Genomic DNA, 17,590 nt, shown 5'->3' on the forward strand with positions numbered 1-17,590 from the left:
AGCTTTCAGGTCCCTTTCTATCCAAACTATTCCATGGCCCCGTAATTCTGTGATCTGGGGATGAAGGCACTCAGTGTTTGCTGGAGGTCCCATAGGATTTCTTGTCACAGACATCTTTTATGAAAAATCCTTTCCTTAGGATTTTTCCTCCTGAGAAGCTCAGAGGCCTCAGGAACAAAATGTAAACAATGATTATCTGCTGCTGTGGAATGCAACAGGTGCATCTGTGATTGGTCTCATAGAGTTGTTTCTAATTAATGCCCAATCACAGTCAGCTGGCTCAGACTCTCTGTCCAAGACAGAAGCCTTTAGTTATTGATTCCTTTTTTTTGTATTCTTAGCTAGCCTTCTGAGGAAATCCTTTTTCTATTCTTTTAGTATAGTTTTAATATAATATATATAATAAAATAATAAATCAGCCTTCTGAAACGTGGAGTCAGATCCTCATCTCTTCCCTCATCCTCGGACCCCTGTGAACACTGTCACAATTTCTGACAGAGTTAAGGGGTGAGAACTGATCTCCATGTTTCACTCTGCAACACAAATCTGACAAGTTCACTCTCGTGCACAGAACAGCTGACACAGACTCACACCCAGTGTCCCTTTCCCTCAATTTTGGGGCTTTTTTTGTCTGTAAATAAGGTGGAATCCTATTTTAGGAGCAGAGCATATGTGACCACCAGCAGGAGAGATTGTGCCACCAGCACAGTGATGTGTGGGAGCTGTGGGACCCAGCCTTGGCCTAAGAGCAGCAAAGCACAGCTCAGCACAGGCAGAAGGAGCTCCACTGACAAAGTGCTAAGCAAACAGAGGAACTGGGGTGAGGAAAGCAGCATGAGCAGAGAGTTGGAGAAGTATGGAGAAGAGTTTCCAGGCCAGCATTGCTGGCTGAGAAAGATGAGGTCCCACAGTGTCACTCCTGTGAGTCTCTTCCTGGCAAGCTGGGTGAGAGGAGGAAAGACACCAAGGCTCCAGAGAGAGGATGAAGGAAATGCAGGATGACACAAAGCCCTGAGAGAGGAGGAATGCCCTGGGGGGTTCCTGGATGGACTCCTATAAAGGTGAAGTTAAGCTGGCAAGGAAACCTCACAGGGCAGCTGAGCTCATGCTCTGCCCCAGCCACATGCAGTCCACATGCCAAGGGGGAGATGGCATTTCCATGGGCACCCCAGCATCCAATGGGGGGGTTTTGTCACTGTCCACAGTCAAAGAAATCCAACAAAAGTCATTGCCTCTGGCTGCAGCAGGTGACAGGAGCAAGGTACCAGCAGAACTGGGGGGGTTGTTTCAGGAGCTGGATGGGCTTTGAGCCATCAGATCAAACACATAAAGCGCTGGGTAAAACATTTGGGTGTGTGCCTGCAGGTGTAGCACAACACAGGGTGTGACTGAGCAGCACAGCCCCTGAGGACAGCCTGTCACCAGCAGTGACATCCCTGAATCCACCCAAAGGGCTCCACAGTGCAGGGACAACAGTCCAAAAGGTCTTTTACTCCCCTCCACTGATTTTCTTGGACTCCTGCACTTTGAACCTGATTCAGCAGGTGGCCACTTCCTCCTGGTGTGTCATTTAGTTTCTAATTTTGAAGAGGCAAAAACTTGAGGGATTCCAACCCTTTTTTGAGTGCATACATGCTTTGTTGGTTGGTAGTGAGAGTGTCACACAGCCGGTGTGAGATATCTCAAAAGGCACTTCATGGAAAAGGACAAATCACTCATTGTTCATGCAGCCCTAAGGACACAAAACCCTGCTCTAAGTGCTCTTTAAAATCTATGAAATGTGTGAGAAATACAGTGACATTCAGTTAATTCAATTGCAGGATAATTTCAACTTCTATTTAATTAAATCAAAACTCCTGAAATAAAACCATTTGTATTCTTGACACAAACCCATTTGCACTCTACTTCTGCTGGGCTGATGGAGATGTGATGAGTTTTTCACTTAGAGGCCACTTCACAGCTAATTTTTATACTGGATTTGCTTAACTGACAATAAAGAAATACTCACACACTTGTGCTCCAAATTCCTGCCTCCATTTATAACATTTCATTGCACAAAGAGAGTCATTACAGAAGAAACCTCAAGTACAGAAGAAACCCTCAAGTCAAAGGGCTTGAGTGCTCTCTCCTGCTGTGCTGCAGCCAAACTAAAGCTTCCAGCTCGTTTATTGAACATTCCTACACACACAGACGGGATCTTGTGAGGTGTGAGCAGGTTGTAAACCCAAATCCTTGCCGAGAAGAGGCCCAACATCGTGAAAGGCACAAAAGCATGAAGAGCTCAAAGGGGCTGAAGGTGTGAAGAGAGAGGCAGTCCCTGCAGGCAGGGGCAGTGCAAATTACACAGCCCTGACAGAGCTGAGTGTGGGGGGCAACAGGATTTATTTCCTTCAGTCAGGAGTGGGAAGAGCTGGGTCAGGAAGAGACAGAAGCTCTGCACAAGCACATCTGGGTTGTTTGCAGGTATAACAAGTGCCATCCATTGCCTGTGTTTGAGAGAGGGAGCAGGGAACCGCCCTGGGAGTGTAAAATCAACCTGGGAGTGTAAAATCAGCAATACCCACCCCACAGGGAAGCATTTGCCATTTTTATTTGTTGTCTCCTGTCACAGACATATTTTCTGCAAAATCCTTTTACCAGGATTTTTTTCTCCTGAGAAGCTGAGAAGCCTCAGAGGAAAAGAAAACCAATGATTATCTGCTGCTGTGGAATGCAACAGGTGCATCTTTGATTGGTCCATGTGGATTGTTTCTACGTGATGACCAATCACAGGTCCAGCTGTGTTGGGACTCTGGTCAGTCACAAGATTTTATTATTCATTCCATTCCTTTCTTTTCTAGCCTTCTGATGTCTCTTTTATCTTTTCTTTAGTATAGTTTTAGTATATAATTTTCATTTAATATAATATAATAATATAATATTTCAGCCTTCTGAAACATGGAGCCAAGATTCTCATCTCTCACCTCATCCTTGGGACCCTGCAAACACCACCACATTCTCCCTCTTGATCTCTTTAGCATCAGGCTGAGCATGTCCTCAAGAGTCCAGCAGCAGGAGGGGATGTGCCATGAGGGCAGATCAGGGAAGCTTTTGTCCCTGCCATCACCCTGGGGCTGTGCTCCTGCTGTGCTTGCACAGGGGCAACTGGATGGGCCAGAGGAATTTTAATCCTGAATGATTTCCACATTCCTTCCATCCTGGCAAAGGATTCTGCTGAGGCATCAACTGCCTTGTCCAGCTCAGCCTGTCCTGCATCTGATAAGTTAATTGAGGATTTAATTGAGGAATTAATTGAGGCATTCTGCTAGTTACCACAACATTATCAGTCAGCTTCCCAGAGTTGGAGCTTTCCAGTTCGTTTGGACTCACTCCTGTAAATAACTAAATACCATTAACCTCCTCCAAAATCCCTGGAGTGGTGGCTGCTGGAAACTTGAGGGATCAGTATCCTTGTTGCCAGCCTTTCTTTGAGTGCTGTTTTGCTCAGCTGAAGGAAGAAAGTTCACTTTGGAAGCAGAAGTGCTGAAAAGTCTTTTTTCCTTCGTGTCCTGGTTCTGCAGCTGCAGCTGGTTGTGCTGTTCATTAGCTCTGATTCTGGCATTTGTCTTGATGGTCTGGGAAGATGTTCAGCTTTTGTTCTCAAAATCATACAATACCCAGAGAGACTTCCACCTCTCTTCAGTGCATTTGTGCACATTGGAGATGTAAGATGTAATCTGGAAGGTAATAACAGCACTTCTGTTAAATTTGAGTTCCTGAACTATAACATTTTAAACCAAAAAACTTGATGTGATTATCTCTAACCCTTTGGAGCCCATTCTGGTTGGAGCCCATTCCTATTCAAATTGGTGTGAATAGGAATAAGTTAATGGGAATGTCATGGGACAAGGAGGCAGAGGCAGCTCTGCGTTTTCATAGAATAACAGAATCACAGAGCAGCTTGGGTTGAAAGGGACCTTAAAGCTCATCTCATTCCATGGACAACTTCCACTGTCCCAGATTGCTCTGAGCCCCATCCAGCCTGGTCTTGGATACTTCCAGGGATGGGGCAGCCACAGCTTCTCTGAGCACCCTGTGCCAGATCCTCAGCACCCTCACAGGGAACAATTCCCTCCCAATATCCCATCCAAACCTATCCTCTGGCAGTGGGAAGCCACTTCCCCTTGTCCTGTCCCTCCTTGTCCAAAGTCTCTCTCCATCCTTTCTGTAAACCCAATTTGCCCTCAGTAAACCCAATCCAGCTCTTTGTGCTCACTTCCCCATCCTGCACACATTTGGATAAGGACTCCAAGAGGATGAGCTCCAAGATCTATCTTTGCATAGACAGGTGACTGGCCCAGAGTTCCCAGTCCTCCTCTTGCCCCAGCTGATGCAAATTCAGCAGGAATGTAAAACCCTGCCTGATATTGTCCCTAGGCATTTTTACTGATTTCAAATCATAAAGGAATGATGAACACAGACAGAGTATGGCCACAAAGCTCTTCTGGGTCGGAGGTGCTTTTCACTCCTCTTGTTCTTGTGCCTCTTTCTCTCTGAGCAGCTGCTGCAGCTGTGCTTGTTCCAAATTGCAGCATGATGTTAATTTTCTCAGATCTGTCTATCGAGGAGGATTTCATTTCAGTTGGCAGAAGACAATGCACTGAAACAGCTCCGGCCGAGACAAAGACGGAAATTAACATTTGTAAAGAAAGAAAGGGACAAAAGAAATGTTGGTGACAAGGAAGAAAGTGCAACAAAAATGAAATCATTGTCATTGTCTGACTACAAAGGAGAAGGGGTCCAGAGATGAAGATTCCTGTCATGCCAGCCTGCTGCTTGGGGCTCATTCCAGAGGGGAGACAGTTGTTCATGAACAGGACACGGCTGTGAGTGCTAAGGGCTGCATCCCCCACCGTCAGCCCAGGAGAAGGGATTCAATGATCCATGGTACTCATTGTCATACCCCTCTGTTAGGCAGGTTGTTTTAAAATGTCCCCCCAGGAAGAGGGAAGATGCCCCAATTACTGCCAGGTTATGTTGCAAGATTCTGACTGATCCTTAACCTTCATCCTTTGCTGGTGATTAGTCAGGAGCAGTCCTGACCCCTCAGCTGGGAAACTGAGGTCACTCCTACCCTGCCCTGCTGTCCTGGACTGGATCAAGGGATGGATTGAGCCCCAGAGACCAGGAGCTGCAGTGTTCAGGGACCTGCTCACACCCACAGGGGCTCCAAGACAGGAGTTCACTTTGGGGCACATGGTGAGGCTGTGCCTGTCCTGCTGAGGATAAATAACACAAATCCTGGTGAGGCTTTCCCCACTCATGGTGACTGGTCCAGAAGAAGCCAGTTCTTAGTGGCCTGTCCATCCCAGCCTGCTCTGCTGCCCTGGGTGACAGGAACTTACCATATGCACTGGAGCAGGTGCTTCACCCTGAAATTTGGGGGGATTATTGCAATCTGCAGCAAAAACCATTTTTTTCTGGTCTGGGTTGGCTATTGTCCATCCATCTCAGGTGACACCAACCACTCCTCTAGTTCATCTAGAGGTGATGCTAAATTCCTCTTCCCAGAGACAGGATTGTGTTGTGCCTGGTCACTGGTGCTGTTTTGGTTAGGGGGAGCAGTTGTGGCCAGGAATCCACACTGGACACCAATGGAATGATATGGGGATCATGGTGAAATGCAATTTTACTCTTTATTTCTTATTCCCCTCTCCCTGTCTGGAGCTGACTCGAGGCTCTGCCCTGGAGCTGTTGCCCAGTGGGGAGCTCACTTCACAGCCCCGAAGTCAACAGAAACTTTGGGACCTCCAAAAAAAAAAAAGTCTTTTTTTCAAGAAGATGAAGCTATTCTTCAAATGTACCTGTAACTCGGCGACAGTTTCCCCAGTAGCAGGCACAGGCGTGAGCAGGGAAAGCTCAGCCAAAGGACAGATCTGAGGGTTTTGTGAGGCTGGGAATCAGCTTTGTGGGAACCGCAGGGACTCATTTACAAGTAATGAATCATGAAACAGCAGGAAGGGAAGGAGCCAAGAGAAAGTGTGAGCTCTGCAATTAACTCCGGAGTGCTGAGGTGAATAACAAAGCAATGCGATACCAGGGCAGAAAGCAGGTCTCCGAAGCTGGGAGGGTTGCAAGACTCATTTCTGTAAGCCACAGTTTTTCCAAGCAACTTTTAGTCAAAGAAATTGCTACTTTCTCTCGAACTGAAGAAAATCCCATGTGCATGTATTTATCAGGCAAAACAGCTGACGGCTTTTAACTCGAATTTAAATTGATGAGTGACCCAGATCAGCAAAAAGCAGGAAACCATGTCCTTGAATAGTCCTGCTGGCAGGTTCTGTGCTGAGCCAAGGTGAGCAGCAGGTATCAGATAAGGCCTTGGGGCAGGTGAAGGATGGCTTTCCACTGTAAGAGACACTGGTGGGTTATCAGTTTACAATGAAGATGAAGGAAAACATGTCTTATTAATTATCCCCTGGGTATGGGGAGGGGTTGGAAGGTCAAGTGAGAAGGAAAAGGACCCAGGACACCACAGAGCCACCACGAGCAGGGCCTGGGGCTGGTGCACAGGACAGGGTGTGCTGTTCCCAGCCCTGTTACAGACACACTGCCTGGGAAGGGAGAGCTCTCTTTGCATGGAGCCTTGAGATAGACAAAACTCTTTCAGGACAACTATCTTTTATTAATGTCCCCCAGGTCCCAGTAATCCATCCTCTTTGTCTGAGGCACCGTGCCAGGAGCAGCTGTGTCACAGCAGCTGGCTCCCCCTGCAATTCCTGGTACCATCATGTGGAAGTGAGGAAATTTCTCCAGCAAACATGAATTTCAGCTGATAAGCCCATGGTTTGTGTTCCTTTCTCCCATAGAAGTCTAGATGAGCATAAACCATGCTGTCACCTCTCCCAGGCAGGTTAAAGTTCAGTGTTACCAAACTGTGTCTGGTGAGGCACCAACCATCATCACCCTCATGACAAAGGGATGGAGCCCAGCTGGGACACCACAGCCTCACTGGATCCAACAAAGATCCTGGAGAGGGTACCCCTGCCATCAGCCATGGCCCAGGGCTTTACCTGCTCTCCCTTTGCTTCTGGTCTGTGTCCACAGAGTTTGAGTCACTCTGGCACTTCATGTGCCCATTCTCCCTTCTGTTGGCAAACATCAGAGGAAACATCTTCTTGAAAAAAAAGAATTTTTTGTTTTTAGAGGTCCCAAAGTTTCTGTTGACTTCGGGGCTGTGAAGTGAGCTCCCCACTGGGCAACAGCTCCAGGGCAGAGCCTCGAGTCAGCTCCAGACAGGGAGATGGGAATAAGAAATAAAGAGTGCAATTGCACCTCACCCTCATCCCTGTATCATTCCCCTGTTCTCCTTCCCCCTGTGCCTCTCATGTGGAATAACTGGAGCAGGCTCAGGAGGAGCAGAGACTGTTTCTTTTTGTGTCCCTGGTGCAGCATTCCCTCTGAGAGCTGTCAGTTCACATGTGCAGCTCCAGTTTTTGCCTGGGCTCTGTGAATAACCACAAATGCCACTTGGCTGGAATAATTGCTTCCAAGCATGCAAAGGTTGGTAGGCACAGCCAGAGGCATGGCTGGAAACTTGTAGGAAGTAAGTGTTCAAGAGACCTGAGCAGAAACCCTGAGTGGAGTCAGCATTTGCGGCCTCAGCTGTGTGGGAATGGCAGGATTGTCACACAGAGTCCATCACACCAGCTCGCCCTGCTTTTGCACTCTCTGCCCCAGTGACCCCACCATGCTCACCCTGATCTGGTCACTAGAGCTGCTGCAGGACAGCCACTGAGGGTGGGAAATGCCCAAAGCACTGATGTCCCACACCTGACATCTAGAGACCCTCGTTCCTTTGTGTGAGCTTGCTCTCTCTGCTTCTTCTCTGACCTCTTTTTGTTTCCTTTGCAGCCCTTGCTGGTTTCCCAGACCCATGAGGAGTGCAGATCAAACAGATGGGTGCTCTGGGCTTGCCTCCCAAGCTGGGAGAGCTGAGTTAGGCAGAGCAGGGAAGGTGGTGCCTGTCAGTGTGAGGCACCAAAGCTCTGTGCAGATGCTGTCACTGAGCAGCAAAGCAGCTCTCACTCCCTGCAGCTTAATCCCCTGACCCCAGACCTGCAGCACTGCAGCCACAGGAGTAATTCTTGCTGTTTACATGGGTCAGCAGCCAGACAAGGACTTGGCTGGGATTTTCCCAGCAGGTCCCAGGGCTGTTTGCTAATCAGCAGTAGCATAAACACTGCCAGGCTCCTCATGGGTCACTTGTTAGGGACAGGCTAAACAAACCATCACCAGAAGAAAAGCTGCATGGCTGAGTGGATGAGATTTGAAACAACTGTATTGGAGTCCTGAGTCTGTGCCCTGGAGGGGTTTCAGGGCTTGTGAAATGGAGAGGTGGCTGGTTGGGAGGCTTGGAGCTCAGCCTGAGTCCTGGGCTGGGCAGGAGGGTGTACGTGAGATGGGCCCCATGTGAGCACATGAGCTTGAACCCACCAGGGATGGGAAAGAGCTTCCCCTTCCCTCAGGCTCACTGTGCCAGGCAGTGCTCCAGGGAGCTTGGTGAGAGCTTCATTTCAACAGCTGCTGTGGTTTGCCCCTCCATGTGTGTCTGTTCACCTGGAGATATGAACTATCCCTGGAAATCCCACCTCAGCTGCCCTGGCAGAGGGCTGCAGTTGTGGAGGAGTTCTGTTCCACTCCCCTGCCATGGACAGGGACATCTACTGGACCAAGTTGCTCCAACCCCCATCCAACGTGGCCTTGGACACTCCCAGGGATGGGGCATCAGCAGCTTCTCTGGACAATAATAAGCCCTGTGAAAAAGAATTTCCTCTTTTCTTCCCTCTGCAGCTGCTTCCTACCCTCATACCCAGGGATTTAGGGTTTATATTTGTATATTGCTGTCAAATAAAATTATGAAACATGTTCAGGATATGTAACATCTTCACTTTATATTTTTCTTTCTTCAGAAATCCTGGTGAGGTGAGAGGTGATTAATCTTTTTCCTCTCTCTTCCATGCTGATCCTTTCTGGCCTGTCATGGGTTTGCTGCATTCCTTGACCCCCTGTTGCACTGTGCAGCTCAGGATTCCACCACTAAGAGCAAACACAGAAGCAAAATGCTCCCAAAATTCAGGTTTCTGGAGATGATCCCTAAGAACGTTCCCAGAATGTCTGTGGTATGAAAGAAACATAGAACAGGTGAACAAGGCTGTGGCTAAAGCAGGCTGTGAGCTGCCTCAGGGCTGGCAGCAAGGTGGGAACAGCACATTAGGTACCTTGTGAATGGCAATGTGGGTTTGAAGCCAGATCTGTTTTACCTCTCAGTAAATCTCCCTGTGTGAGGCTGAGGAGGCAGGGATGTCATTGGGGGTGGAAAGCATCTGAAACCAGCCAAGTACAAAGGGGCCAAGAGTCCCATCCACACCCAGAACCAGCTGTGCCCATCCTATGCTCCAGCCTGTCTGTTGGGGAAGATGAAACAGGAAAGCCTTATAAATATGATTGTCTGGCAAAAGATTTTGAGAATATGGAAACTCTAAGCAAGATTGAAATGAAAGCAAGATTTGAGGTCCCTCAGTTACTGAACAACTGGAAAACAATGGCATGGCCAGCTGAAGGTGATCCCCTTTGGATCAAACAATCCCCTCTGCTTGCAGACAGGCCCAAGGCTCAGAGCAGACCCTGCCAGCTTGGCAGAAGGGGCCCAAAGAGGAGTTTTTGGGGTTTAAAATGTAACCCAGTGTGGGAATGTAATGATTCTTCTAGGCTGTATGGAAATGCTGTAGGATTTGTATCTTGTACTAGATTGGTTAGTGAGAATCAGAATATTCAGCACAGAAGAAGATTTATGGTATTGCAGGGAACTTTGCTCTCTTAGCCTTTTACTCTCTTAAGCTTTTGCTCTCTTGCCTCTCTTACGCTCTTTCCCTCTCATCCTCTCTTTACCTCTCTCTCCCTCTTTGGCCCTGCTCTGAGCTGTGGCTGGCAGCTCCCAGCAGGGCCCTGCACCCAGGCCCTTTGCAATAACCCACAAGTTCCCAGCCCTGGCTGCAGAGATCTCTGCTCTCTGTCCATCCCCACCATCCTACCCCCATCTCTCCTACCCCATCCCTTCCAGCCTGCCAGGACCTGCAATCTGCAGAGCAGGCAGACCTCAGGTTTCCAGGCTGAATCTACAAGGGCAACATTGACCTAATTAGTCTCTGAAACAAACAGGAGAGAAAGACTTGCTGCCTTATGTTGCAGAATGAAATCCTCTCCCTCTCCTTTTGCTCTCCTGGCCCCGGGGATTCATCCCAGGCAGGTGCATCTTTGATTGCAGCAGGTTTTGAATCCTCTTCCCTCTCCTCGCGGGGATGCCACATGCTGTCTTCTGACCTCGTTAGCTTCTCCTCCTGTTCCACTTCCCAGCCCCACCGATGTGCTAATTACCACAAAGCAATCTGCAGGAACGCGCTCGGAGAGAGGAGAGAGGAGGGAGAGCTCTCAGAGACTCGTGGGGGAGGGAGCAACTGTGGGAGAGGAGCTTGGCTTAGCCAGGCTGGTGTCTGAGCCTGAGCTTGGCTTAGCCAGGCTGGTGTCTGAGGCTCTCCCCCTTGCACAGCTCAGTGCCAGGGGTGGCCCATGGTCAGTGCCAGGTGTGGCCCATGGTCAGTGCCAGGTGTCGCCCATAGTCAGTGCCGAGTGTGGCCCATGGTCAGTGCCAGTTGTGGCCCATGGTCAGTGCCAAGTGTGGCCCATGGTCAGTGCCAGGTGTGGCCCATGGTCAGTGCCAGGTGTGGCCCATGGTCAGTGCCAGGTGTAGCAGGAGACAAAGTTTCCCACATAGGGGGCTGCAGAGTGGCCCTGTGGGCTCCCACAGCACCACAGAGCTGTGTGATCAGGGGCTTGGTGTGCCCTCAGCAGCATCCATGGCAGGGATGTGCTGTGCAGGATAACCTGACCCTCCAAGGCTGATTAACATCTTCCCTCAGCTCCAAATTCCCCTTGGACAGACTCCTGCAGGCAGACAAGGTAGGGCTGTGCACTGTCCATGGGCTGGTCTCGTGCCTCAAATTCTCCTATCTGCCACAGAGGGGAGAGAACAGGGCTGGTGTTGTCTCAGCTGCATTGACTCAGACCCAAAACTCAGCTCTTCAGAATCCAACATGGATCACACTACACAGAGAAGTCAAAGTCCAAAATGTGAAATTCCTCCATGTAAATTTGTACCTGCAGGAGGTGAGTATTCACCAGTGTTCCTCCAGTAAAGGCTACAGATCAAACAGACATTCAATAACACTTTAATTACTCAAACAACAATTAGTTGACTATTTTCTACTGTTTTCCAGTAGTAAAATTTCCAGAATTTTCCAGGAAAATTCATCCTGAATTCGAAAAATGGCTATTATATTATTATTTTCCTGACTCATTGTGGAGATCCCAGCTGACTTTAGATTTTCAGATGTGGTGCCCATCTACAGAGAGAGATGGAAGGAGGAACCTTCTTTCTCCCTACAATTCCCTGAAAAGTGGTTGTACCCAGGTGGGAGTTGGTCTCACAGATGAAAGAGAATAAAATAAGAAGAAATGACCCAAAGTTGCACCAGGGGATGTTTAGATTGTGTATTAAGAAAAATTTCTCCATGGAAAAGGTGGTCAAGCCCTGGCACAGGTGGAGCCACCATCCCTGGAGGGGTTAAAAAGATGTGTAGATGTGTAACCCAGGGATGTGGTTTTGTGGGACTTGGCAGTCTCAAATTCAGGGTTGAACTTGGTGATCTTAACAATCTTTTCCAACCTAAATGATTCAATGAAGCCCACTGGGTCTGGAGAGTTTCATGTGAGGTGGGTCAGGAAACTCTTTAAGCCAACCCAGGGCAAAAATCTCATTTCCAGGGCAGCCAGGGCCATTGGGCTGGGATCAGCATGGTACAGTGCACTTCAGCTATGCCAACAGGCCTGCACAAGAAAAAGAATTCTTTCTTCAGAAGAGGTTTCTAGCTGCACAATCTGCACCAAATTGTGGCTAAAGTGTACTGTGATCTTTCCCTGGCACGTCCCTGTTAATCCTTTGCAGTTGCACAATCATTTAAACAGATATAAACTCACATAATCATAATTTACCCTGTGTTTTATCAATACCAAATTCAGTCATTGTTGAATGCTAACAACAAAAGTGCTGTCATATTGAAGAAGTGAATTTTAGGGAAGTTGGACAAAAAGGTTTTTTCAGCTTATGTGTTTTCTCAAGAAAATACATATTCATGGTAGTTTGATATACCAGCTCACATGGGCAAGTATATTTGCATAAATACTCAAATGAGAATATTTGCACGAGTAATTAGGACATGCTTGTTTTTCACGAGTCCTTCTTTAGGCGGAAGTGTTTTCCTACCAAATACTCATATATAAAAGAGGTCACGAATGCAAACAAAATGATTCATGGGGATTAGTCTGAAAGAAGATTTCCCTGTGTGTCTGTAATATTTCCACTCACCTCTGGTTGCTATGTAGTAGCCAGTCATCTGCAAAACCTGATGAGCTCTGACAAGTCCTCTCCAAGCCTGCAGGATCATCTGGAGCACGGATGGAGGCATTACTGCAGGTTCCCCAAAGCACTGAGCTTCTGCCAGTAATTAACAATATAAGAAATAAGAATATTAATTATAATAAAATAATCCTCCCTCAGCACGAGACCCTGAGTCTGGGCTGACACCTGTTCATTATCCCCAGGATGCCATTTCCCAGTTAATGCTGCCTGAGCCCATTAAGTTGGATCCAAAGCACAGGGTGCTGTTGTGTGTCTTGCAAACCCAAGAGACTGACAGCAAAGATGCTGCCCAAGGCAAACCCATTGAGTGGGAGCTGCAGCAAGGCAAAGTCAGCCTGGGAATAATTGTTAAAGCCACCAAGCCCTGGTCAGTCCATCAACCTCAGGACATGGCTCTCAAATCTGTTTGGATTTTTCTCGTCCAAATATCTGGTTGGGTTCAAAGGGAGCAGGATCCAAGCTTTGCTGATGCAGGCAAAAACATCTCTAGGACAATGTAAATCCCAGAGTTTGGCCTTTATTGTGTAAAGAAAAGTGAGTGAATGCTAATGATGACTTAAGTAGCTTTCGTATTTTCCAGATTCTGTGCTGCATTCGTGTGTAACTCTGAACTTCATATAAAGTGCTAGCAATTTCTCCTCACAGTTTAGTAGACAGAACAATCCTTTTCCAGCTAAGGACACCATTGCAGCTTCAGGTCCAAAAAGTGGAAACAACAGCAAATTGAGGAGAGCAAACTGGGAAAATGGGAGTTCATAACCTGAAGCTGTTATAATGGACAATTAACCCCAATATGTAAATGGACCAAAACTTATAAAAGTGTGAAGACTCATGACCCGTGGTGAATCTTGGGTGCAGCCATGGCTGGGCTCTTGCACTGCCCAAAGTGCATCCTTTGGATGCCTTTTATTAAATACTTTATTCCTTTAAGAGTCTCTAGCTTGTGTTTTAGGTAGCTTCATAAGGCATCACTAACAGAGATGTTTTGATGCCCAGGTGCAGAAATATTCCCAAAGCATCCCAGTCTTGGTGCACCTGAGAAGCTCCTGTGGGGCTGAGGTGTCACTGTCCCCCCCTGGTCCCCCCACCATTCAAGGGTCAGAGGGTGCTGCAGCTCTCCTCCCTCTGTGCCAGCTCACTGCTCTCCTGAGCCACCTGGAGCAGCTCCCAAGGCAGAAATCACAGCCAATGCCCCCCAGGGGCCTCCCCAAATGTGAGCAGAGCCGGGCCAACACTACCTGCCTGCAGGCCAGGGGAGATGGAGGCAGCCTGGTGTGACCTGAGCCTGCTGTCACCCCTGCTGCCCCTGCCCAAGGAGCTTGGCTGGCAGAGAGGCAAAGTCCTTGTGTGTAGCCACATTTCTCTTCCCAGAGAACTTCCCAAGAATATTTCTGATTCACATTCTCTGAAGCTCAGAGAAAGGAAAAACAATTCTTATCTCATTTGCAGTGCCTGTGTTTGTGCCAAAGCAGAATGCAATATGGAGACTGTTCACCCACAGTGATGGTGTTTTGGTTCCTTGGCCTGTCAGGGCCAAGTGTGCAGCCCCACATTTGTCTTCACAGAGAAAAGCAAGGGACAATTCTTCCCAAGAAGAATTGGGAAGAATTATTATATTATATTATATTATATTATATTATATTATATTATATTATTATATTATATTATATTATATTATATTATATTATATTATATTATATTATATTATATTATATTATACTGTATTTTTATATTATGTTGTTAATTGCTGGCAGAAGCTCAGTGCTTTTTTTCCCCAAGGAATTGGGAATTCCTTGGCCTGTCAGGGCCAGGTGTGTTTGTGTGTCAGGACTGTTGGGTGACAATCATGAGATTCTGTGCAGTGTGTGCAGAGTTGAGTGCTTGGCAGATTCAGTTTAGATGTAATACAATGTAATATAGTATAGAATAATATAGTATAATAAAGTAATTAATTACCCTTCTGATAAGATGGAGTCCTCATCACCTCTCCCCTTCATTGGGGGTGAAAATATCCACTATACTTGTGCTGCTCCAGCAGCCCAAGGTCAGGGATTAATGGGAGTTACTGAATGTACGTGACTCAATGCCCTTTCCAAACCTCCTTTGCACAACAGGAATTGTAGGTTTGGGGCTGTTAATGGTTTTAGGAATTGCCAATATCCTCTGCTAATGCCATGAGCATCTCACAGCTCCTCAGAGAGAGTCCAGGAGAAGGGCCTGAGCTCAGCAGGGTGAGCTGGTGCTCTGTGCCCTACTTAGCTGGTGTATATATTTGTCAGTAAGTGGGGCACTCAATAACCTCAGATCTGACAGCCTTCAGATCCTGTATGGAGACATGTCAATCATTCTGGCTTACATTAAACATCTTCCCAGGCATCTGGACTATATTATAATATCCTATCAGTGCCAAATTATAAACATGAGCCACACATGCTAATCTCTTGATTCTGGCTTATTTCCCTTTCAGACAGTCCATGGAAGAAGGAAAAAAATGTCTTTTGTCAGCAAAATAAAATTACACACCATGTGTGAGGGAGGGTGGAGCCATCACCCAGTGTCTCTCCTGAACCAACTATGGATTTTTGTAATAAATTTAGTAGGTTTGGCCATTTTCACTCTCTGCTCTGATAATAGTCATAGTGAAGACACACAATAACCAGTAAATTAAATCACAACAGAGGAAATACTTTGATGTTTTGTGTGTGGTTCTTAATTTGCTCTATGACCTGCCCAGAGCTGGACCTGCTACCCTAAAGGGACTGGGCAGTGACCACAGAGAGGGCACTGACCACCACCTTGTCCTGCTCTGGGGCAGTGGTGGGAGAATGTGGAAATCACTTGGAAGCTCTGATCAACTCACAGCTGACTTTTACATCTTAAAGTGACTTTTACATCTTAAAGTAGCTTCTGGTTTATTCTCCTTCTGGGAGTCAATTAGTGAAGGTAAAGAACATTTTCCTGGAAGTCCTGGGGGTGGGATTCTTTGCATGCAAAACATGTTGGACAACTCGTCCCTTTTCTCCATCCAGCTCTGCTCCAAGGCCAGGAGCCCAGGTCAGCGCAGGGTGTGAACATCCTTGGAGGTACCCACAGCTCCAGTTCTTCTCAGTGAGGACAGAAAACAAGAGGAATCCTCTTGCACACCCTAAGGACACAGAGCTGGAAGAGCTTGGCAGCACTTTCTGAGAAATGCTCAGCATCCCCAGGAGCTCGAGCAAACCCAACTTTCTCTTTGGGAACCTCCTCCAAGGAGCTGCTTCTGTCCCATGGAGCACCAGAAACTGCCCACTGTAGGTCTCAATCCAAGTGGGATCCAACAGGAGGAGCTGGACAGGTCCTTCCCAAGGAGAATGTAAGCAAACCATAGGTTTGAGCCCTGCCATGGTCTCTCTTGCCACAATGACCTTCAGATGACCTTCCTTCCCAGTGTGAGAGGAGCAGCAGAAGTGGTTTCAGTCCACTGCAACTGGAATGGACTGGGCAGTTTGCCAAGTGAATATCTGCTGGGTTAATCACTGTGCAAATCTAATCAGGAACTGGAATGTGCCAGGCTCATTACCGAAATTAAATTCACCTCCAATTAAAGAGAGAGCTACAAGCTTCCATCGTGCAGAGGTGCCCCCAGGCTGCCGCTCCCAAAACCAACATCAAACCCAGTCCTGCTGAACTGCAGGTTTGCTGAGCTCTGGAGGTATTTCCAGGTGTGAGAAAGTGAACTGCTGCTTGTGATTTCCCCCAAGGCTCTCTAAGGAGTTTACTGATGCCTTTAATAAGTCACCTTGCAAGTCAGGAGTCACTTCAATGGTAGCACTCACCGAGAGAAATCTGGGGATGCAGTAACTGGAACACCTCCCATGGCAGGATTGTTCTTGTGAGCACCTTTACAGATTCTCACCTTCACATGCTCAGTCTTTCCTTGGGACCTATGCACCTTATGTCTACACTGTGGAGTCCAAATGAAGAAATTAAGTTTGTGCTGAGAACAACAGGGCTGCAAAGTCAAGCAGGCAAAGTGTAGAGATGCTGACTGAAAAGTTGTTCAAGCTTCATTTGCCCCTTTGGCTTCTACATTACACTTGCACAGCCTAATCTCATCATCACTGCACATCACATCATCTCTGCCTCCATCTGTGATTCACCTGGGCATTATCTGATTGCAGGGAAAAACTTTCAATATCTTAGGTCTAAATAAGTGCCTGTAACTGAAATCCAGCTTTGAAGACTTGGCAGGACTGCAGATGTAATTCCTGAGCTGCTTCTTTTCTCCTCCAGTACTGGAAGAAAAAACAATCCACTAAGATTAGGGATGGGATTTCACCTGGGGATGGCCAGGGTGCAAAAACTTTAAGGTGCAAAACTTGGGTGCAAAACTTGAAGGTTTCCTGTAATCATGTCCTTGGTTCACTCACACCTTCCACTGCCTACTCTAAAACCACAAGTACATCCAGAAATATATCTAGGGTGTGAAATCCTCCATTCAGCAGTAGATAACAGCATAAAGAATCACAGACTGGTTCAGGTTGGAAGGCACCACAGAGGGTCATTTGCTCCTACCTCCCTTGCTCAATTCCTTCCAGAGCACCTGGCACACACTGGGATCCTCCCGACTGGTCATTGCTTGGTTACTGCTGGAGCCTCTCCAGGTTTCAATCAAACCCAAGCTCCACACAGCCACTGTCCAGGTCAGACTTTGTGGGGGCTGGTGTGGGAACCCAGGACATCCCTCTGTCTGTCCAGGATGGCCAGGATCCCTGCCAGGGGGCTCAGCGACCCTGGCACAGAGCCCAAAACACCTGTGGGTTTGATTATGACCCATAGAGCAAATTACCAGCCTTAGATGAAGATCAGCAAGCCACAACAGTTTAGGTAGAATAATAGTGAAGTTATAACGGGGTGGAAAAGTAGATTTTAGGGGTTTTGGTAAGGGGGCTCAGGAGACAAGATGGAGGAATCTGGGCATGTCCAGCCTTTCTCCTTCTTCTTCTTGGCTTCCATCTTCTGCTGTGATGGTGGCACTTTTGGATTGGTTTAGAGTAGAAGCTCACTGTCTAACATAGGTGATAGGTATTGGGA

This window comes from Zonotrichia albicollis, chromosome 20 (genome assembly GCF_047830755.1).
Source record: "Zonotrichia albicollis isolate bZonAlb1 chromosome 20, bZonAlb1.hap1, whole genome shotgun sequence".
NCBI classification, from domain to species: Eukaryota; Metazoa; Chordata; class Aves; order Passeriformes; family Passerellidae; genus Zonotrichia; species Zonotrichia albicollis.